This window comes from Coccinella septempunctata, chromosome 8 (genome assembly GCF_907165205.1).
Source record: "Coccinella septempunctata chromosome 8, icCocSept1.1, whole genome shotgun sequence".
Taxonomy (NCBI): Eukaryota; Metazoa; Arthropoda; class Insecta; order Coleoptera; family Coccinellidae; genus Coccinella; species Coccinella septempunctata.
In genome coordinates, this window is record NC_058196.1 from 5652885 (window position 1) to 5673862 (window position 20978).

General features: G+C 35.6%; 1 protein-coding gene across 1 annotated transcript in view; it reads left to right on the forward strand.

Moving 5' to 3' along the window:
- LOC123319555 (tachykinin-like peptides receptor 99D) overlaps positions 1-20978 on the forward strand; it is a 709883-nt gene that overhangs the window by 61156 nt on the left and 627749 nt on the right. The gene's annotated exons all lie outside the window — the stretch shown is intronic.

Below are 20978 nucleotides of genomic sequence, written 5' to 3' on the forward strand. Positions count from 1 at the left end.
TGGTGTCGAGAGATTTGTCAGAACTCTTTTGTTTGCTGATGACACCTCCTTTGTCATGAAAGCCTCAGAGGAGGCAAAACTCATGCTGCCAACTGAATATGAGCTACTGACCTCTGAAAACTGGTTCCGGTTCCGTAACTCCATCTCCATCAATGAATAAAAGATCAATTTCTCCGAATCAAAAACAACAAAAACAATTCAATAGAATTACTCGGATTGATGGTGGACGGAGCTTTATCTTGGGAAACACATATTGTTGAAATTAGAAAGAAACTCACAGTAGCATTATACTCTATTGCAATAATGAGTAGATTTCCTTTTGAACAGGCAGCCTTCATTACCTACTTCGCCAATTTCCATTCAATTGCTTCATATGGAATTCTCCTGCGGGGTACATCAGTTCATGGGAAGGATCTCCCGATTTTCCAGAAAAGGCAGTAAGAACAATCTTGAACCTAAAACATACAGACGGCTATGGAGAATCTTTCAAAATCCTAAAAACACTTACCGTAGCAGCAATATATATTTTGGAATGCGCCACATATGTTCACACAAATTTGGAGAACTTTCCTGCCAATGGTTTGTTCCATCGGTTTGACACAAGGAGTAGAGATAAACTTACCATCCCTTATCATTAGAGAAAATTTGTTCAACAAGGAGTCGATTACTGGGGCACAAAAATTTACAATAAACTTCCTCCTGATGAGCTTAACGGAGAGAAATTTGAAAACAATTTGAAAAATATTCTACTTAAAAATACCTTATACTCTCTGGAAGAGTTTTTCCAAAATGAAATTTGAAATTTTTTTTCTGACGTGACATGAAATGTTTTGATGTTGATTCATGTTGAAAGATTTAACCCATTACATTTTGTTTTACAGCATTTACCACTGCCTCAATATCTTCCTCTTTCCAAAGTTGCCTCTCACTTCTTGTTGCCCTAGCTGTTAATCCAAAAACAAAGAATATGATGGCACCTTATGCTATCTTAGGAACATTTTGACTAGATATGCCATCACAGGCATAAATGTCTTATATTATATCTTTCAACAAACCGAATAAATTACTTGAAATACGACATGACTTCAAAGTTTTATACGTACAGCATTGTTACAGGGTTTTTAAAGGGAGGCATTAAAACTTTTTTCACCAAGTTTGGAAGCATCAGAATAATTCGAAAATGAATTGAACAACCTTCATACGTCAACACTAAGCTGAAAGAATAAACTGCCATAAAAAACACAAAAAGGCACGTTTTCATGTGTAACGACGAATACCACCCAATAATGTCATCTGGTGAACACCCTTAGCGAACATGAGCTTATTCACGTGATATTAACAGATTTTTCCATAGTGTGCTTTCATAGCCAGGATGCTATCATAGGCACACTTCCCCAACGTATTTTAGATTTCTTATTTTTTGTTTGAAAACCAATAAAACTGGTATAGAGTCATTCGGGGTAACTGAGCGCAGTGGGTAAGTGTGCGCAGTGCGTATATATCGACTATGAAATGTATGAAAGAGGGGTTCATTTGGGTGAAGCAAGGGCGCAGAATCCCCAGATTAGTTTTTCATAGGAGTGCTCCGTGCGACGTTTCGTTATCTTTTTATTTGCAATCAATCAAATTCACTAGTTTTCTTGTTAATTTTCAGCATCTCTGCAAATTCTGCCAGGTCCAAGTTTCGAGTCCGACATTGTTAAACAATATTTTATTCGGTCATGGGCATATTAATCTAAATATATAATGAAAAATTTTAGGTTCTCTTAGCTGCTCAACTCTATAAGAACGTCAATTCAAATTTTAGCTCACTGGGGGAAGTGTGCGCGGGTAAATGTGCGCATAGATTCATTATATGGGCATTAGTTCAGTGAGGAATAAATTATGACATTGATGATTTTCTTGGTTAAGACTCGATCAATATTGTCCTATTTGTTCAGAAAAATATAGAGAGCCACCAACAGGGGAATGTATCAAGTGTTGTGTTCACCAGGAATTGTGGCACGAACAATAATGCAGTGCTTATAAAAAGGCGCTTCTGTATTGACAATAAAGAGCATTTCTTTAATATTGTAACATTTTGATGACATTATTTTGTGATTTGTTTTGATTGTGTGGTTCAAAAAGCACTGAAGCACGTTCACTTACCCCGTGAGGGTGCGCACACTTACCCGCAATACGGGGCGTGTGAACGCACTCCGACTTTCACCATTAAATTTCTTTTTGTGGAAAGAAAACGTTTTTGTTTGTTGGCTTTTTGATGTTTTTTTATAGATTAGAAAATTCTCTATCTCATGAGTATGTTTTAATTTTCCTAGCTTCAACATTTCAAACAGGGTATGGCTTGAAAAGCAAAAGTGCGCACAGTTGCCCCGAATGACTCTATCACCTGGTTTCGGCTTTCTGTTGAGATCTGGGACACTCTGTATACTGCCATGTTCTATAATAATAGATATTTCTACTGTCTTTGATTTGAAAATATTGAAGATGATAAATAAAGCTTTCTATTCGATTCCGATCTCAGGAAATACTGGGAGATATATATTATTTCGGAAATCAAGAGAAGATGTAAATAAAAATCATTATTGGCAGTTTTAACGGCATGCAGACTGGAATTGAAATCTGAAACTTCCATTATATTATATTTTCAGACATCAAACTATCATCGTAATAATAATTTTTGTTCTCCGTATTAATTTCCGAGTTTCCATTTAAAAAGACAATTAGACGAATAATCGATAAAAGCTACCGAAAACGATACAAAACGTCAAGCTTCAACGTTGAAATTGCTAAAATTGTATCCTCAGGCTTCACATGTCCGCCGATGACAGCGAAACAAATATCGAAAACAGTGGTTGAACATGATCGTAGTAGAAGTAAACAAAATGGGTAATTCGTGAATTATTTCCACGTATGTGAGAAAATTCTATTGAATCGGTGAAGCAACCCTAATTGCCTCTTTATTTTGTGCGAATGTGAAACGAACGAGAGCCACGTCCAGTTCCAGAATAATGGAACGCATCACCCACGAGAAAAGGGACACATTTCGCATATCAATGATACATTAATGGGGCCAAAGATAAATTCAACTTTTCAGATGGGCCAATTTTCCAGAGGTATGCATTTGAAACCGAATTTTTGTTACATTGAATTATTCTTACTTATCATTGGAACGGAAACCCATTACTGTTTATATATTCTTACGAATCTTTCGCAAAAGTACAACGAGGTGTCTTCAGATGTAACATTCGTTGTTCGAGGGCTTCTGTGTCGAAGTTTAGTTTTGCAGAATTGAATCGAAAGTGAATTAGAAAATTGGTGGATTCCTGAGTACAGACTTCAGAGTTTCTGTACCAGATTTTATCACGGTGAATGTATCAATATCGTCGGAAATATGCTCGATAATTTGTGTTGTGTGGGTGCAACCTGGAAATGTTTCGAATGTCGGCGTACCCAGCGTAGATCTCCTTGAGAATCCACAACACCTCGATCGCATCATAATACTGATGACTCAGCGTCACCTGCTCTTGAGGAATGGAACTTATTATGATTAAAAAGCTGTACGATCACTTTAACTCAACAATATCTTCGATGTCTGGCTAGTTGTCTTCAGAAATGGGTTGTTGATATATGGATAGAATGTTTATGGTCTACGTACCTGGTTGGCAACGTTCAAATTGAAAAGGGGGTTTTCTGAGTGGGAACAAGGACAAACGCCGAAGAACTCTTAATATACAGGGTGTGGCGTAATGAATGGATAATATTGAGCCTGGTGGTAGAGGACTCTATGGCGGTTCAGAAAAATATATTTTACGTTTAGTAAAAGTGCCTTGGTTTTCGTGATATTGGAGATTTTCGAAAATTCAAGAGAATTAAACCCTTCGCCACTCGTTTTGCAGGCAAGACTCCAAATGAAGGAATTTTTTCAAACTGTTTTTTGGATAGTAGTCCTGGATAGATGATCTATCGAATGTAATTCATTATTTTTGAGGCGCATGAATAGTTCTTCATGAAAAATAGATCTAACTCAACTTTTCCATTTTGCTAATTTTTTTTTCATAAGTTCAACCTACCCCCAGGTAAAAAATAATATGGTTACCTGAGTGCCAAAGCAAGAGGAAACATGCCAGTTTCATTGATATTCCGAAATGGTATAACTCTCTGTATTCTCAGCATTTAATACAAAATAAATTCCTATTGCAATCAGTTGAGGCCCAGTTTAATGTAAACAGTGTTTCTAAAATTTTTATCAGCTAAAAGGAGAAATGCAAGCAGAATGAAGCAATCGTCTATAAGAAGGTATAGAGCATTTACTGAAGCTCATGGTGGCCTCTTAGAGAATCTTTTGTGATATTTAATTCAATGAAACGATACTCATTTTAAAATTGTTGATATCAATACAATAAAGCTATGATTCATTAGAAATTGTAGACTATAGAGCATGTATCAAAACTCATGGTGGCCAATTTAAGCATCATTTGTGATTTGTGAAACTTTATTCAATGAAACGATATTTTAAAATTGTTATTTTTTCTCGTTTTCTTTTATTATTGAACCCCAACGTTGTGAAATCAATATTTTCAAGTTGATTTCAAGTTATGCATTAAATTTCAGCATTTTTGTAACAAGGGTCTTGTCTCAATGTAAAAAAAATTACCTAATTTTCAGCTTTTTTTCTTAATTACAAAAGTGCTAAAATTCACTTCGTTACTTGAAATTCGCTTAACAACTATTAACTTTATGACTATAGGGCTTAGTAATGAAAGAATACGAGGAAAAAAAAACCAATTTTAAAATATTGTTTAATTGAATCGAGTTTCACAAAAAGTATTCAAAGTGTGCATCAGGAGCTGTACTAGATGCTCTACAACTTCATATGAATAATTGCTTTATTCTGCTTGCAAGTCTCATTTCAGTTGCTAAAAATTAAAGAAAAAGGCTCACGTCCAACTCTGCCACACTCATTATAATAGAAATTTATTTTGTATTTAATGCTGAAAATAGAGTGAGTCATACCATTTCAGAATCTCAGTGAAACAGGCATGTTTTCTCTTGCTTTGGCACTCAGGTAACCATATTATTTTTCACACCACGCTGGGTTGAACTTAGGAAAAAAAATTAGCAAAACGGAAAATTTGAGTTAATTCTTTTATTTATGAAAAACTATTCATGCGCCTCAAAAATAATAATTTACATTCGATAGCGCATCTATCCAGGAATACTATCCAAAAAACAGTTTGAAAAAATTCCTTCATTTGGAGTCTTGCCTGCAAAAAGAGTGGCGAAGGGTGTAATTTTCTTGAATTTTCGAAAATCTCGAATATCTCGAAAACCAAGGCACTTTTACTAAACGTAAAATATATTTTTCTGAACCGCCATAGAGTCCTCTACCTGCAGGCTCCATATTATCCATTCATTACGCCACACCCTGTATATTTGGCTTCGTAGACTTTCATCTACTTCATCAAGCCTGAAAAGCACCAAAGATGACAATAACATACAAAACAGTACGGAACAATTTACCTCTATAAATTTGAGCTTTTCAAACAGATTTCGAACAACATCAAAAGCTACCATGAGTCATGAATTATAAAACTAACAACATCAAAATTAAAATCCAGCACTATCAGAACTAGAATATTTCAGAATAACTCACAGAACAGAGAACGACCAACCTACAAAAGGAACTGTCAACGACACACCGCAGACACTAATTATCAATATTTTCTTGGAGGCCAAAGCCTTAATCAACATTGCATTGAATTTATATATTTAGTTAGCATAGAATTGTATAATTTGCTTAGATGTTCCGTATCAGATCTGAAATTAACAGACTCATCAATGTTAATATGTATCATCTCTTTTTGAAATATGTCTCGTTATCTGAGAACATTTGAGAAATCAAATTTGTGTTCATCTTTAAAATAGTGAACACACAAAGCAGTCTTCTAACCTTTTTCCACATCTCTAATATCATATTTTTGTTGATCAATTCTACTTTTTGAATATTGTTCAGTTTGGCCTACGTACAATCTATCAAGTCTAAACAAGGAACCCCGTATATCTCGCCTGATCTGAGTTCATTATTAATAGGGTCTTTGATTTTGCTATATAATGAGCAACAGTTTTATTATTATAAAAATATTTCGAATAAAAATATAGAGACACATATCCACTAAAACCAAAGACTTGGTGGCGATATGTAGATGATATTTTTGCGATTTGGCAACATGATAGAGATGAACTAAAGAATTTTTTTGATCATATTAACAACAAAGAACCTATAATAAAATTCACAATGGAATTAGAGCAGGATAACAAAATTTCATTCCTAGATGTTTCAATAAAAAAGATTTCGAATTATTTTGAAACGAGCGTATACCGAAAAATGACACATATTAATAGATATTTGAATTTTTATTCCAATCACCAAGTAAGTGTCAAAAGAGGTATCATTAAATCACTTTATGATGGAGCTAATTTAATTTCATCTATACCCGAAATTAAAAATAATGAAGTTGACTTCATTAAACATTTTCTTAGGGATAATCAATACCCGAAAAATTTTATTGAAAAAACAATATTAAATTCAGAGAGAAAAATGACTAATCAAAATCATAATAATGATCAGCAACAACCAACAAACCGTCAAGAACAACCAAATTTATTGAACGTAATTCCTTATGTTAATAGCCTTTCAGAAAAAATAAGAAGAATCGGTTCGAAATTCAACATAAGAACTGTTTTTAAAACGCAAAATGATTTAAGATCTATATCAAAAAAAACTAAACCTTTGAACGAAAAAATCAAAAAAAATCAAAAAATTGTATTTACAATATACCCTGTATTTGTGGTAAAACTTATACAGGTGAAATGTCCAGACCTCTAGAAATAATAAAACGCGAACATAAAAATAATATTAAAAATAGAGAAGTGAATCGATCACAGATCGCAGATCATTTTTGTTCTAATACATGATGGATTGGAATAACACTAAAATTTCAATGACGGAACCAGACCATTATAAACGAAAGATTAAAGAGTCTACTATTCTATTGGATGAAGGAGTCTGATATAGACTCCGAAACGTTACAACATAAAATTATAATTTCAACGTTCTTTGTTTTCAGTTCATTGTCAGGCAACAATTTTTCTAGTTGATTTGCTCCTGACAAATTAGTGCAAGAATTTACGCAGGAGCAAATCGTTTATTTAATTTTTAATTGATTTTGTTTCAGAGATTGGGAGTGAAAACCCTTAAAAGTTTATTAAGAAATATAAAAAACTAACTCATTATTTTCTGTGTTAAGAGTTATTTTAATCTTTTTGAAAGGAACTTTGAAATAGGATTTAGTAGTTTTAGGTGTCTTGTCTTTGTTGTTTATATTACAATTTTTTGTAAAAGTTCAGGGATGATTTTGGTGACAAAAGATTTTGGATATCTATTATCTCTTAATATATGTTTCCGCCGACCTCTTAAGAATAGCACTTTTTAACGTACACGAAATTAGCTGTTAATGAACCATTTTATTGGTTAATTTCCTATTAAAGCATTAATGTCATGGGTAATCGAACGTAGAAGTATTCAGCAGCTTCCTAAAAAATTATTTTATTTGTATGCCGCATTAATTTTCGTATTACCTAGCGGGTGAATTGAGCAGAGATGAATTGTGGAGGTTGCAGAAAAATTATGATATTTAGAGAGTAATCAATATATTATGATAACCTTTATTATCGTTCCAAATTTCAATAAGAAATAGCTAGTATCGGTCAAGGAACCAAATCAAAGAATACTATTCCTTCAGCGACGTTTCGGCACCTTTATTGGGCCTTCTTCAGGCTACAAATAGAGAAAAACTCATAAAAAACAAAACAGTATACAAATATAAAATTACAATGATTAAAAATAAACATGAAAACAATAAAATGAAATAATATGAAATAACAGGTCTACAAGAACAATTAAAGATGGTCAATTATGACCAAACATCAGAATGTGAACAGACATGTGAATAAAACTGCGAAAAAGCACCAAAAAAGGCTATTCCACAAACTCACCATCGGAATACAAGAAAAAATTAAAAAATTGAATCTTTCATTAAAGAAAATCGTCTGCAACATAAAATAAGCATTTAGGTATAACAAGGATCAAAATCATCGATGTACACAGAATCAACACGGTTCACACACAATGGAGATATCCGAGAGCCAACTGAACCCCAACATCACAAAAAAGCACCCACACATGACAAACACGATAACAATTTTCAAACGTACAGTGGCGGATCCAACGTGTTTCAACGATTTCATTTTAACTTAATTTTTTGAATCAAATTTGAATAAACAACACTCAAGGAGCCAATATCCGAACGGAAATTAACTGCATTAGGATGTTTATTAATATAGATCATTTCATTGAACCCCCGCCTAAACCAATTAGACTCCCGATTTAAAACGTCAACATTCTCAAAATCAAAACTATGCCCAAATGATAGAGCATGACAAGCCAGTGCAGTTGACTCCTTTCTATTCTCACAGTCACGTCTATGTTGTGCCGTTCTATGTCCCAAATATTGGCCCGTTTGACCCACATAACAAGCATCACAATCCTTACAATTTACTCTGTAAACTACTCCCGAACATTTCTGTCTGGAATCCTTATCTTTAACTTTAGAAAATTTTTTTTTTTTTTTGGTGTAGCAGGGGGAAAATCTGCAAGACAGACGAACCACCCTCATCTCCTGAGGGGGAACAGTGTGGGGTTTCTCACTCTCCTGAGCTCGAGACCCACTAAAAACCCTACTGCTTCTTGAATTTTGGTTCCGGGCATTTGCCTATAAACCGTTCATCTCTTGGTCGGTTTTCTTCTCGCACACTATCGTGCTGGGATTTATGTGTTTATCCTCTATTGGATTAACACTTTATTGAATTTTTCAATAAGTTTCTGTTGTTATTTTAATCTCTTTTTAATTGATCTCTTGGTCTCCTTCGGTAAATTCGCATTCTCCTTTTGTCTTCCTCTGGGTCGTAGTCCACTAGTCTCCTGAGTTCTTGATTCGGATGGTTTTTCGCTGTTTCGAATAATTTCTCTGCTTTTCTGTTCATGAATTCCGTTATGGTTTCCCATTTCAGGTCCTTATAAATCTGTCTATTCCTGACAAACCAAGGTGCATCTATTGCACATCGTAGCAGCTTGTTTTCAGTGGCCTGAATTCTTTTGATATGGCTCTTTGCCGCGAAATCCCAGGCAACTGATCCATAAGTCAGTTGAGGCCTAGCAACGGCTTTGATTATCTTCAATTTTGTCTCTTTCGACATGTGGCTTTTTCTTCCTATCAGAGGATAGAGTCTATTCATCGCTGCTTTCGTTTTGTCGATTGCTTGTTTGATATGACTTTTCCAAGTAAGTCCTTTGTCAAGTGTTATTCCTAAATATTTGGCTTCATTTTTCCAGTCGATTTCTTCGCCGTCAACATCCAGTTTCGTTGTGGGTCGCAGTCTTCTCTTCTGTAGTAATATTGCTTGGCTCTTTTGTCCATTGAGCTTGATTTTCCACTTTATGCACCAGTCATTTGTTTCGTCAATCGACTCTTGTAGAACTCGTTCTATTATTTCAGGATTTCGGTGTCGAGTTGCTATGCCTGTGTCGTCAGCATATAACGTTAGCATGGTTCTTGGATTTTTCGGAATATCGTGGATGTATATGTTGTACAGAAGTGGCCCAAGTACTGATCCTTTTGGAATCCCTCTGTTATGTACTCTGTGAGCCTTAATAATTGTTGTTCTGTTGAATGCTCTCTTCTGAATCCGAACTGTTCTGGTGGAATTAGTTTCAGATTTTCGGTTTCCTCATTTAGCCTCGTGGCGATAATTCTTTCTACTACTTTTCCTAAAGCCGACAGTAGACTTATCGGTCTGTAGTTTTGTGGAAACTTCTTCTCTTTGAATGGTTCATTGAATACTATGACTTCTGCTGTTTTCCATTTTTCTGGGTAGTGTTCTGTCCTCATAATTCCATTCGCGATATTAGTTAGAGCGGCTATACCTTTTCTAGGTAATTTCTTTAACATAACATTCGTTATTTTATCGCTTCCGGGAGCTTTCCTCTTCTTCAAACTTCTAATTATTTCCCTGATTTCATTTGGCGATGTTGGCTTGTCTATTTCAGCAGTCGCTGGTAATTCATCCATTTCTTCATCATTTTCTTCAACCAGTTCTTCCAAATCTTCATTATCGTCGTCTATCCTGTAATTTATTCTCGATTCTCGTTCGATCGAGTCCGCCAATGCATCTGCCTTATATTATTATTATTGGTATAAGCCATTCCCCCTTTCTCCGTGTAGGGGTGGAATTTTAGTTTTTTCTCCTCGTAGGCTTTTTTGCATTCTCCATGCAGAATGATCGATTGTATTCAGTTCTTGTACCCTTTTGTTCCATCTGCTTGTTCTTAGAACTTTCAGGGCATTTTTCAGAACTTGGCTATGTCGGTTGAGGTTCCTTCTATTTAGATCATTTTTGTTCATCCTATATATTCTTCTGAGTCTTCGATTTTCTTGTATAAGATCTTTTACTTCTTTAGTCGTATCGCCATGCGGATGACTTGGAGCTGGTCTCTTCACTCTTCTCGTGCTTTTTTCGTAAGCTTTCAATATACTCTCTCCCAGTTTATCAACCGCACATTCCAGATCGTCTGGAGTGTTTATTGTTGGAATTTCTGTTATTTCCGATTGTAATAAATGGCTGTATTTAGTCCAATTGGTATATTCTCTTATTTCCAGCAGTTTTTCTCTTGGTTCTTCTCCAATCGTCAATTCCACGGGATTGTGGTTTGAGGTTTCATCTTCCAAAGTTTCAATCGAGAATTCTTGAGTTATATTTTTCAATATCGCGATATCTATTACATCTGGTATTCCTCTTCCAAAAGCAAGATATGTCGGTAGCTCTGGTCCAATAACTATGGCATTTTGTTTTTCGGCGAAATCCTTGAGTTTTTTGCCATTTCTATTCTCTGTTATGCTATTCCATAATAGGGATTTACAGTTGAAATCTCCGATGGAGATTTTCGGGTTTGATCCTTCCAACATGTTGTTTATTTCTTCTTCCAATAGATTGTTTTGTGGTGGCTTATACGCCGAGGTTATTTCGACTCTTTGCCGATTTAATTCGACAACAATCGTCACTTTTTCTGTTTTTCCTTGTGTTTCGTCGGATCTACTTTTAAAGTAGTGTTTCAGATCTGTTCTCACCAATATTGCTACTCCTCCTCCGGTGTTTGTAATTCTGTCACTTCTATATGTTTCATAATTCATGAAACTCAGTCTTCTGTTCCGGTTTATTCTTGTTTCCTGTAGGGCTATAATATCAGGTTGTCTTTCTGATATTATTTGTTCTATCTCGGCTTTCCGAGTGTTGATCCCGTTTATGTTCCACGAGATTATCTTGAGGGATTTCTTCCTAATATCCGTAAAGTCCATTAATTCAGTTTACTGAATAATGCTTGGAGCTTTTTCTCCATTTCACTCTCAATTTTCAACATTATCTTGTTGAAAATTTTTTCCGTGAAGATATCTAAATCATCGGCTGATTCAGATATCTTTTTCTTCTCCTGTTGACTGTTCACAGCTTGTTTCATTGTAAGCTTTTTCTGTCCTTCTTTTTTCTGGACGGGTTTTGGAGTCTCCCTCTTCTTTTCCTGCTCTGTAGGTTGGGTCTTCGCTACTTCCTGAATTTTTTGTTCAGAAGTTTTTGTTACCTTCTTTTTCTGTTCAACTGATTTTCGGGAATTTTTCTTTCTGGTCACCAACTTGAACTCGCTACATCCTTTGTAGCTAGCTGGATGGCCCTCTTCTCCACATAAGACGCATGTGGCATTTCTCTCTTCACCTTTTCTGGTGAGTGTGCAGTCATTGCTGCTGTGGCTTCCTGAGCACTTCACGCATCTCCACGGGAAGGAGCATTTGTTTTGTGCATGCCCGTACCTTTGGCACCTAAAGCACTGGCTTGGACTTTCAGGCCTCTTTTTATGCTCAACCACAATACAGAGGTTGTAGAGTCGCTTCACTTCGAATATTTCCTTTTTCTGGGTTTTAACCAGGTAGAGAGGTATTTGTTTCTTTGTCTTGTTCGATGTCATTCTGGACAACTCAGCGTCTGTTATTCCCTGGAATATCAGGTCGTCCTTAATCAACGCAAGATCAGCGTCGATTGGTAAATGCCTAATAACGGCATATATCTTCTTCTCCTCCTCCATTTGGTAGGTAAAAAATTCTTTACCATGCTGCTCGAAGAATGTAGTGATTTTTCTAAAATCATCTACGGTTGACGCGATGATTTTTATACCGTCTTTAACTGTAGTTGCACGGTTGTAATTTATCCTTTTTGTGTAGAGAGCTTTAGATATCTCTACCCAATCTGAGGTGCCCATCATCGTGATGGGTGGAATTTTATCTCTTTTAGGCACTTCCGTTGCCTTCTTGGCAGTCTCCTCATCAGAAGAGGAGCTTTCTTTTCGCGCGCGTTTAGTTGGGGGCGCGTTTGGGGCCTTCGCGACCTGCGTTGAATCATTTTTCCTTGTTTCGGGTTGTGAAACAATTCCTATAAGGGAATTATTCTTGGAACCCGCTACCGGCTTTGTGATTGCGGCGTAAGTGGGAGATTTTGTCATATTATTGCGGGTCATTTCCTCCCTCAAGAGGCGCATCTCACCGACCAACTGTGACACAGTTTCAGTCAGTTTGACTATTTGAGCTTTCAACTGCCCATTTTCTTCTCTGAGCTTTACAAGCTCCTCCTGTTCCCTTCGCTGAACTCTTCAGCATCGGTCGCTTCCATGTAGGAGCCCTCATTATCTGAGGTTTCCGACATGGTTTTATAATCAAAAATCTCAAAATATCAAATAATTTGAAAATAATAAAATATTCAGAAATCTTCACTGAAATAGTCTAATATAAAACTATGGTATAAAGCCGAATGTTTTATACGCTATGATAAAAATCAGAAAAGAGATACGAAAAATAAGCTCACCTGATGTTTTCTGCAGTACCAACGAGAAAATTCTCTGGACACTTAGGATGAACACCAACTTTGAAAATTTTAACGAATTAAAATTCCGATAACAAATATAGAACCTACACAAACTTCACAGACAGAATCAAATATTCCGTAGCTTGGTTAGTGGGCACTTTCACCTCCGCTTTCTCTTTTACGGCACTGTGACACTTCGACTTTCTCGTCCGCTTTCTCTTTTATAGCACAAGGAGCACTGCACTGTAGCACGTCTTCTCTTGTTAAGCGAATGACTCGGAATGTTTGGTTTGCTTTAGAAAATAAAGAACGTACCGTTTTCTTATAGTAATACACAACCTGATTAGTTCCCCGCCTCATGATGCCCTTCATCCTCTCCGACAACCCCCGTACATAAAGCAGCCTACAAAAAACAACATTACCCTCACCTTGGCTAATTGCAGCAGAATCGTGTGGTTCTCTACGACTCGATGAGTTAAAAATCTTTTTTACTAAGTACTTCGGGTAGCCATTCCTTAATAACAACGATGTTTGTTCGTCAAAATTTTTCTTGTGAAAGGATACATGTGAAAAGTTGAGGATCTTATGTTTGATCGATTTAAAAATAGTGACCTTCTGCAATCTGGCATGTGAGGATTCAAAATGTTCTTTTGATTAAGAAGGACAATAAGATTATAACCGACCTTTACCGTAAACCCATTTCATCTGGTAGGTTATTACATTTTGAATCCTCACATGCCAGATTGCAGAAGGTCACTATTGTTAAATCAATCAAACATAAGATCCTCAACTTATCACATGTATCCTTTCACAACAAACATCGTTGTTATTAAGGAATGGCTACCCGAAGTACTTAGTAAAAAAGATTTTTAACTCATCGAGTTAGAGGAACTTTTAGGAAGATTAGTCGACTACGATCCAACGGAAGAAGCTAGAAGGTCAAGAACCTACCACCGAAGACCGAGAGATCAGTTAAGGATTTAAATGTAACCAAAGAAGAGCTTAACCTATAAAAGCTATAGGCAGCATACAACTATCAACACGACTATGATCGTGTGAGAGTCCAGAAACCATAAGAGTCAACTGGTTAATAGGCGAAATGCCCGGAACCTATGAAGAAGCAGTTAAGGGTTTTTAGTGGATCTCGAGCTCAGAGAGTGAGAATCCCCACACTGTTCCCCCTCTGCAGAGGGTGTGTTCGTCTGTTTGCAGATTTTCCCCCTGCTACACCAAAAAAAAAAAATAAAATTTTCTAAAGTTAAAGATAAGGATTCCAGACAGAAATGTTCGGAAGTAGTTTACAGAGTAAATTGTAAGGATTGTGATGCTTGTTATGTGGGTCAAACGGGCCAATATTTGGGACATAGAACGGCACAACATAGACGTGACTGTGAGAATAGAAAGGAGTCAACTGCACTGGCTTGTCATGCTCTATCACTTGGGCATAGTTTTGATTTTGAGAATGTTGACGTTTTAAATCGGGAGTCTAATTGGTTTAGGCGGGGGTTCAATGAAATGATCTTTATTAATAAACATCCTAATGCAGTTAATTTCCGTTCGGATATTGGCTCCTTGAGTGTTGTTTATTCAAATTTGATTCAAAAAATTAAGTTAAAATGAAATCGTTGAAACACGTTGGATCCGCCACTGTACGTTTGAAAATTGTTCTCGTGTTTGTCATGTGTGGTTGCTTTTTTGTGATGTTGGGGTTCAGTTGGCTCTCGGATATGTCCATTGTGTGTGAACCGTGTTGATTCTGTGTACATCGATGATTTTGATCCTTGTTATACCTAAATGCTTATTTTATGTTGCAGACGATTTTCTTTAATGAAAGATTCAATTTTTTAATTTTTTCTTGTATTCCGATGGTGAGTTTGTGGAATAGCCTTTTTTGGTGCTTTTTCGTAGTTTTATTCACATGTCTGTTCACATTCTGATGTTTGGTCATAATTGACCATCTTTAATTGTTCTTGTCGACCTGTTATTTCATATTATTTCATTTTATTGTTTTCATGTTTATTTTTAATCATTGTAATTTTATATTTGTATATTGTTTTGTTTTTTATGAGTTTTTCTCTATTTGTAGCCTGAAGAAGGCCCAATAAAGGTGCCGAAACGTCGCTGAAGGAATAGTATTCTTTGATTTGGTTCCTTGACCGATACTAGCTATTTCTTATCGATATATTATGTACTACAATTCCAGCTTCCACCAGCTCCACACATTCTTTAACAGATATTATAGGGAACGATATCAATGTGATTTACTCAAAATGTCACAACTCGAACATGCCCTCTATGGACTTCTCGAATTGTTCGATCGGCCGCATATATATATCAACATTCCGATATGAACATAGAAAATTTATAAGGTGTCAAATTTGACTAGGTATCGATAGAAAATTTTTGCAATCAAGAATTCACATTCAATTCAAAATGTGGTCGGCGGAAGAATCTTGTAATCAACTCGTATATTAATTGTGCGATTAATGATCTCGAATATGAAATATCTCAATCATTAATCGCTTTCATTAATAACCTATACTGCATTCACATTCATTTTAGCAGTCAGTTGGCCATGAAATAAATTTCTCAAGGTTTTGTAACTAGCACGAAGTAAGGTTGGCACTCATGAAATGACGTTAATGTCATAACGCCGTTGCCACAAGTTATATCAATTAATATTACGAAAATGCCAAAAGTGATTGAAAAAAGAGATTGGGTTTCAGGAAGTGCTATTTAGTCCGCTCATTCAAATAGTTATTCCCTGAGATTCTAAAATCCACAATACGTCAGACGGTAGCGAACATATTCAATGTAAGAGAATTTATATAATGTTTCATCTGCATCTAAACGACTTATGTATATTTCAGCTGAATATTTCAACAATCAGATAGATTGTGAATGAAAAGGATGACAAAGAATTTCCTTCTATTGGGAAAACCAAAAAAGTGGTGGCATTTTAGAATTTTATGTTTGAGTGAATTAATGCGAAAAGTTTACTACAGGATTGAATGTCATCGTAGAATAAGTTCAGAAAATTGATTTCTTTATTTTTCATTTGACTTGTCCTATACATTGTAAATGTCTTAAGGTACCAATAAATACCTAATTATTATTATTATATCAATGCATTAAGATGAACAGCCACAAATACGCGCCAGTTGTCCTGCTAATTGTTTATTCATGTGAAATTTTCGTTCAAAGGTGAAATTCATCTTGATTGAAACTTCCTTTAATTCCTTTAACTTATATTGATGCAAGATGATTTTTGTTGAAGAATTTAACATTCTTGCAATTATCTGTTAATTCCTTCGGGAGATACCCATTCCCAACCACTGCAACATATGCATTTCATCTTCGGGTTAATATTTTTGAAATCTACAACTGATGTAATGTATTCAAACTTTAGCCAAAGAAGATAACGAACATTAACTCTCCTCAAGCTAGTGTATATTATGATATTATACTGATCTCTTGTATTTTCCATGCAAATAACTGGATTTGGTATGCCTTCAATCAGTTTGTGTGAACTTCAATTATGTTCGTCATATATTTTCCGAAGGGATTCGACATTGTGATTTAATATGAAATAACAGAAGCTTTTACGTGAACGGGCAACATAGCGTTGATTTAAAACCCAAAAATGTTTTGACAAGCTTCATAACCCCACATTTTCGTACTATACAGAGTGAAATGTGTCAAATTTCCATGGCCAACCGACTGCTTAAATAAAAGTGAATGGAGTATAGTTGATTAAAAACCTATTTTACTTTGTTTTGGTCGTGATACACGGGGTTGCTTAAGTTAATTGCTCTGCACAGTGAATTATTAATTGCACTAATCTTATAACTGGTCGCATAATTAGACAGAGAGTTCGAAATAATACTTGAACTTGAATTGGTTTTGCATACCAATTTGAGGTAAGTCTCTCTACACACACGAACGTCTAAGAAGGGTAACGAACATTCACTTTCTACCTTTAGAGTGAGGTTGTGTGTCGTACCGAAGAGCAGAGACTCACCACAAATTGGTATACAAAAGTTTGAACTATCTGTCTAATCATGCGACAACATATAAGATTAGTGCAATTAACAATTGCGCCTAAAACAACTAAATCTAACCTAATTTCAGATCTGATACCGAACATCTAAGCAAATTTTACAATTCTATTCTAACTAAATATATAAATTTAAAACAATGTTGATCAAGGCTTTGGCCTCCATGAAAATATTGATAATTAGTGTCTGTGGTGTGTCACTGACAGTTTCCTTTGTAGGTTGGTTATTCTCTGTTCTGTGACTTATTCTTGATCATTCTAGTTTTGATAGTGCTTGATTTTAATATTGATGTGCGTGAAATTTTATAATTTATGACTGATGGCAAAGAGTAACAACAAGAGGTTTCACTCTGTCAATTTACAAGGCAAGAGCTCGTCCACAGAAATTTAACCTTGAATACAGAAGCACCGAATCTCACCCATTCGACCATCTGAGCTCTTACTGACCTGGGTGACCAATCACAGCCGTCTATAGAGACTTGAGATAGCTGTGGACCAATCAGGTCGAAGATCAATTTCGAACCGAAGTTACCACGGTTACGAAATTCTTTTCGTCGGCAGTCAATTTCTAATGTCAATCGCCAAAAAAATTAAATTTTTATAAATATTTTTCCTCTTGGAAAATGAGAAACAAATCGTTCAGACTCTGAAATCGTTTGTATTGAATTGATGTGGCCGAAACTCATTTACTCATTATATACAATAAATGCTATGGTATAAAAATTACGGGGGATATTTGTAGATGGATTACTCGATATGTGTTATTATTGATGGCGATTAATTGGGCTGTCTCCAGCATTCCTGGATGATTTTTTCCAAATATCGAGTAATCGTTAGTCAAGTGTATTAATGGAGGTGTTATTGTTGATTCTGAAATTCAAATTTGACAGAGAGAGAACAAAATACATCGGAACTCCTTTTTTATTTTTCCCCACCAGCACACAGACAGCACTCAAGGACATAGGCAGGCGATCTGCCAAAATTCATGAGTGAAACCTCTTGTTGTTACTCTTTGCTGATGGTAGCTTTTGATGTTGTTCGAAATCTGTTAAACAAGCTCAAATTCATAGAGGTAAATTGTACCTTACTGTTTTGTATTTTATTGTTATATTTGGTGTTTTTTAGGCCTGATGAAGAAGATGAAAGTCTACGAAATGTAGCTAAATATATATTAAGAGTTCTTCGGCGTTTGTCCTCGTTCCCACTAAGAAAATCCCCTTTTTGGTTCAACCGTGGATGACACAATAACCAATTTACTTTAATTCAAATTGAATATTGTAAACACTGAGGCTGATCTATACCTGAAAACTGAAACAAATCTTGTTGGTGATGTCGCAGATGCAGAGGTTTTTAACTTGTCTAATTACAGAGTTTTTCGTTGCGAACAGGAAAGTGCCACTAATATTGTAAACAAAAAATCCGGGGGTGATGTTTTGATAGGTGTTCGGTATCAGGTGGATGTTATGTATCAGTTGTCCTTTCAAATTGAGGCGAAGGTCCTATGGGTCACCGTGTTTAACGGGGTTATCAATGTGAAAATCCATATATGGGTATACCTATCTAGCATCTAAGGACGCCTATGCAACTTCGGTTTGCTTCCAAACTTTGGAACAATAAAGAGATATAGGTGAAGGGTAGAACGCCAAGTTACGTTAACAACTTACTACGGTAAAAGAATAACGTTTTCCGCTATTTCGCTCAGATTTTTGTCGTATGGAAGTTATGTTTTCTCGTTAAAAGTGTAACCAATAGCTGATTGGTAAACGTCAAAGTTTGTTGTTGACCTATAATTCTAATACTATTTCAGTTGATTTTATGCAGTATTTATGGATGATATGCGTTCATGTGAATGAATATTTTTTAGAAATTTTTGCTCGAGTATTCAGATTTAACTATAAACTTCAATAAAAACACCTCTCGATATCAGTGATGGTTTCGTTGACCCAGTGGTCACTAGTTACAAAGAAAAAGTTGTAATGAATGAGTAGAATTCTTCGGTTTTATAGTAGAACCTACTTATAACATGCATCAGACCAAGATCTTGAAAACCAATTTCAATTTTATACACCTGGGATCTTGACTGCCAAATATCAGAATTTGTTCTTGCATGTACATCTTTGAGTTAGAGCGAAGAAATTGTATGAAAACTTCTCGTACAATGAATATGTATGACAAAAGATTTGCAATCATTTTAGAATTTGAACATAATAAATTCATTCTAGCACTGAGCGATTGCACTTCTTCTGTCCTCGTCTTTCTCATGGCCAATCCCTATATTTGGAATTATTTTTAGTGATCTGTATATGCCTAATAGTGTGGCCGTTAGCTTTGTTTGATGACAGTTTTGAGTATTAATAAAAAACGATTTTTTAACATTTCTGTACTGTAATCAAATAAAAGTAACAGTTGTTGGACTGGAATGAACAGATTACGAGTGAATAAACGGCTTTTTCAAGCAATGAAGTGACTTTCGTTGAATTTACGCGAAGCGTTGAACGATAATTTCTTCGTTCCCTAATTAGTTCTCAGGAATCGCCTCCACTTGGAAAAGCGACCAGAAAAGCACAATTTTCTCGGAAGTTTCCTAGCCGTTGGACGTAATAAAATCGAGGCGAAGAAATCGATCCGGAGGGTTCGTGACGACAAGGGTAGGTGGGCGTGAAACAAATGTATTAAATCCTTGTTTCTACAATATGAAAAAATAGGGGTACCGTGTGATTGCGTTAATATCGTCTCACCAGCAATTTAATTAAAGCCACTCTGTGACACTTTTTTAAGCTCGATCAATATGACCAACTTACCACAGAGTCGTTTATTGATAGCATAGGAATTAATTCGCAAATTGTCTGGAATAAACAACTTTGAATTCCTCATTTATGACAAAATGAATGGTTCAAACTCCTCAGAATAAATGAGGACGTAACCAAAAAATTACGTTGTCTACTCTGCACTTCTTCGTTGGTGGATGTCGGGTCAGGTGTCCTCATCTGTTTTGGTTCATTTGAATGATGTCTCAGAATGCTTTAGCAGTACCTGTCACAGTTTCAATGCCAATGGTTTGAAAATGTACTAGAGAATCGTAATGATGTCATATACAGATGAATTCTGTATTAATGAGATTAGATATACCACTCTAGAAAGAGATGGGATCGAATAAACATATAAGTAAAAAATTAATGAGTTTTCTTTACAACCATATAAAAATATCACATGGCGCAGTCAGCATTTATCAGAATCCACCAGTTACTGAAGCTCTTTTCTTATCATTCCTAATATTTACTGTCTCATTTACAATTGTTTCCTTGTGTATTTTTTTTTACATTGAAGCTGTTCGCAAATTGAGAGTAGGTTTAGACAGTGAAATCTTATCAAAACTTAGTATGAATCAGGTGAGTGAAAGGAAATTTTTCACTTCTGCTTACTTGTAGTGTCTTATTATATAACAACACGTGTAGGAAGCATTACGTTATAATATTTTTTAGTTCAATAACGGATTTCCAATGGGAAGGAGCTAGCACTGGACTACATATGATACAACCCAAAATACATAATCCACCACAAATTAGTTTGGGCAGAAAAGACAAAACCGTAGTGAGAAGACTTCGAATAGGCCACACCAAGCTAACCCACAGCTATCTGATGTCTTCAGAAAATCAGCCCAAATGCGAACACTGTCACAATACCCGTCTAACTGTTGAACACCTACTATGTATCTGCCCATATTACGGAGATGACCGACGACGACTTGGGCTGAAAGAGAATCTTGGAAATATCCTCAATTCACAAAAACAAATTGAATTAGCTCTTAAATTTCTCAAAAAATGTCAACTTTTTAATAATATATGAATTCTCAAATGTTAGTTCTTTAAGCTCCGAATACCTAGATTTATATTTAGAA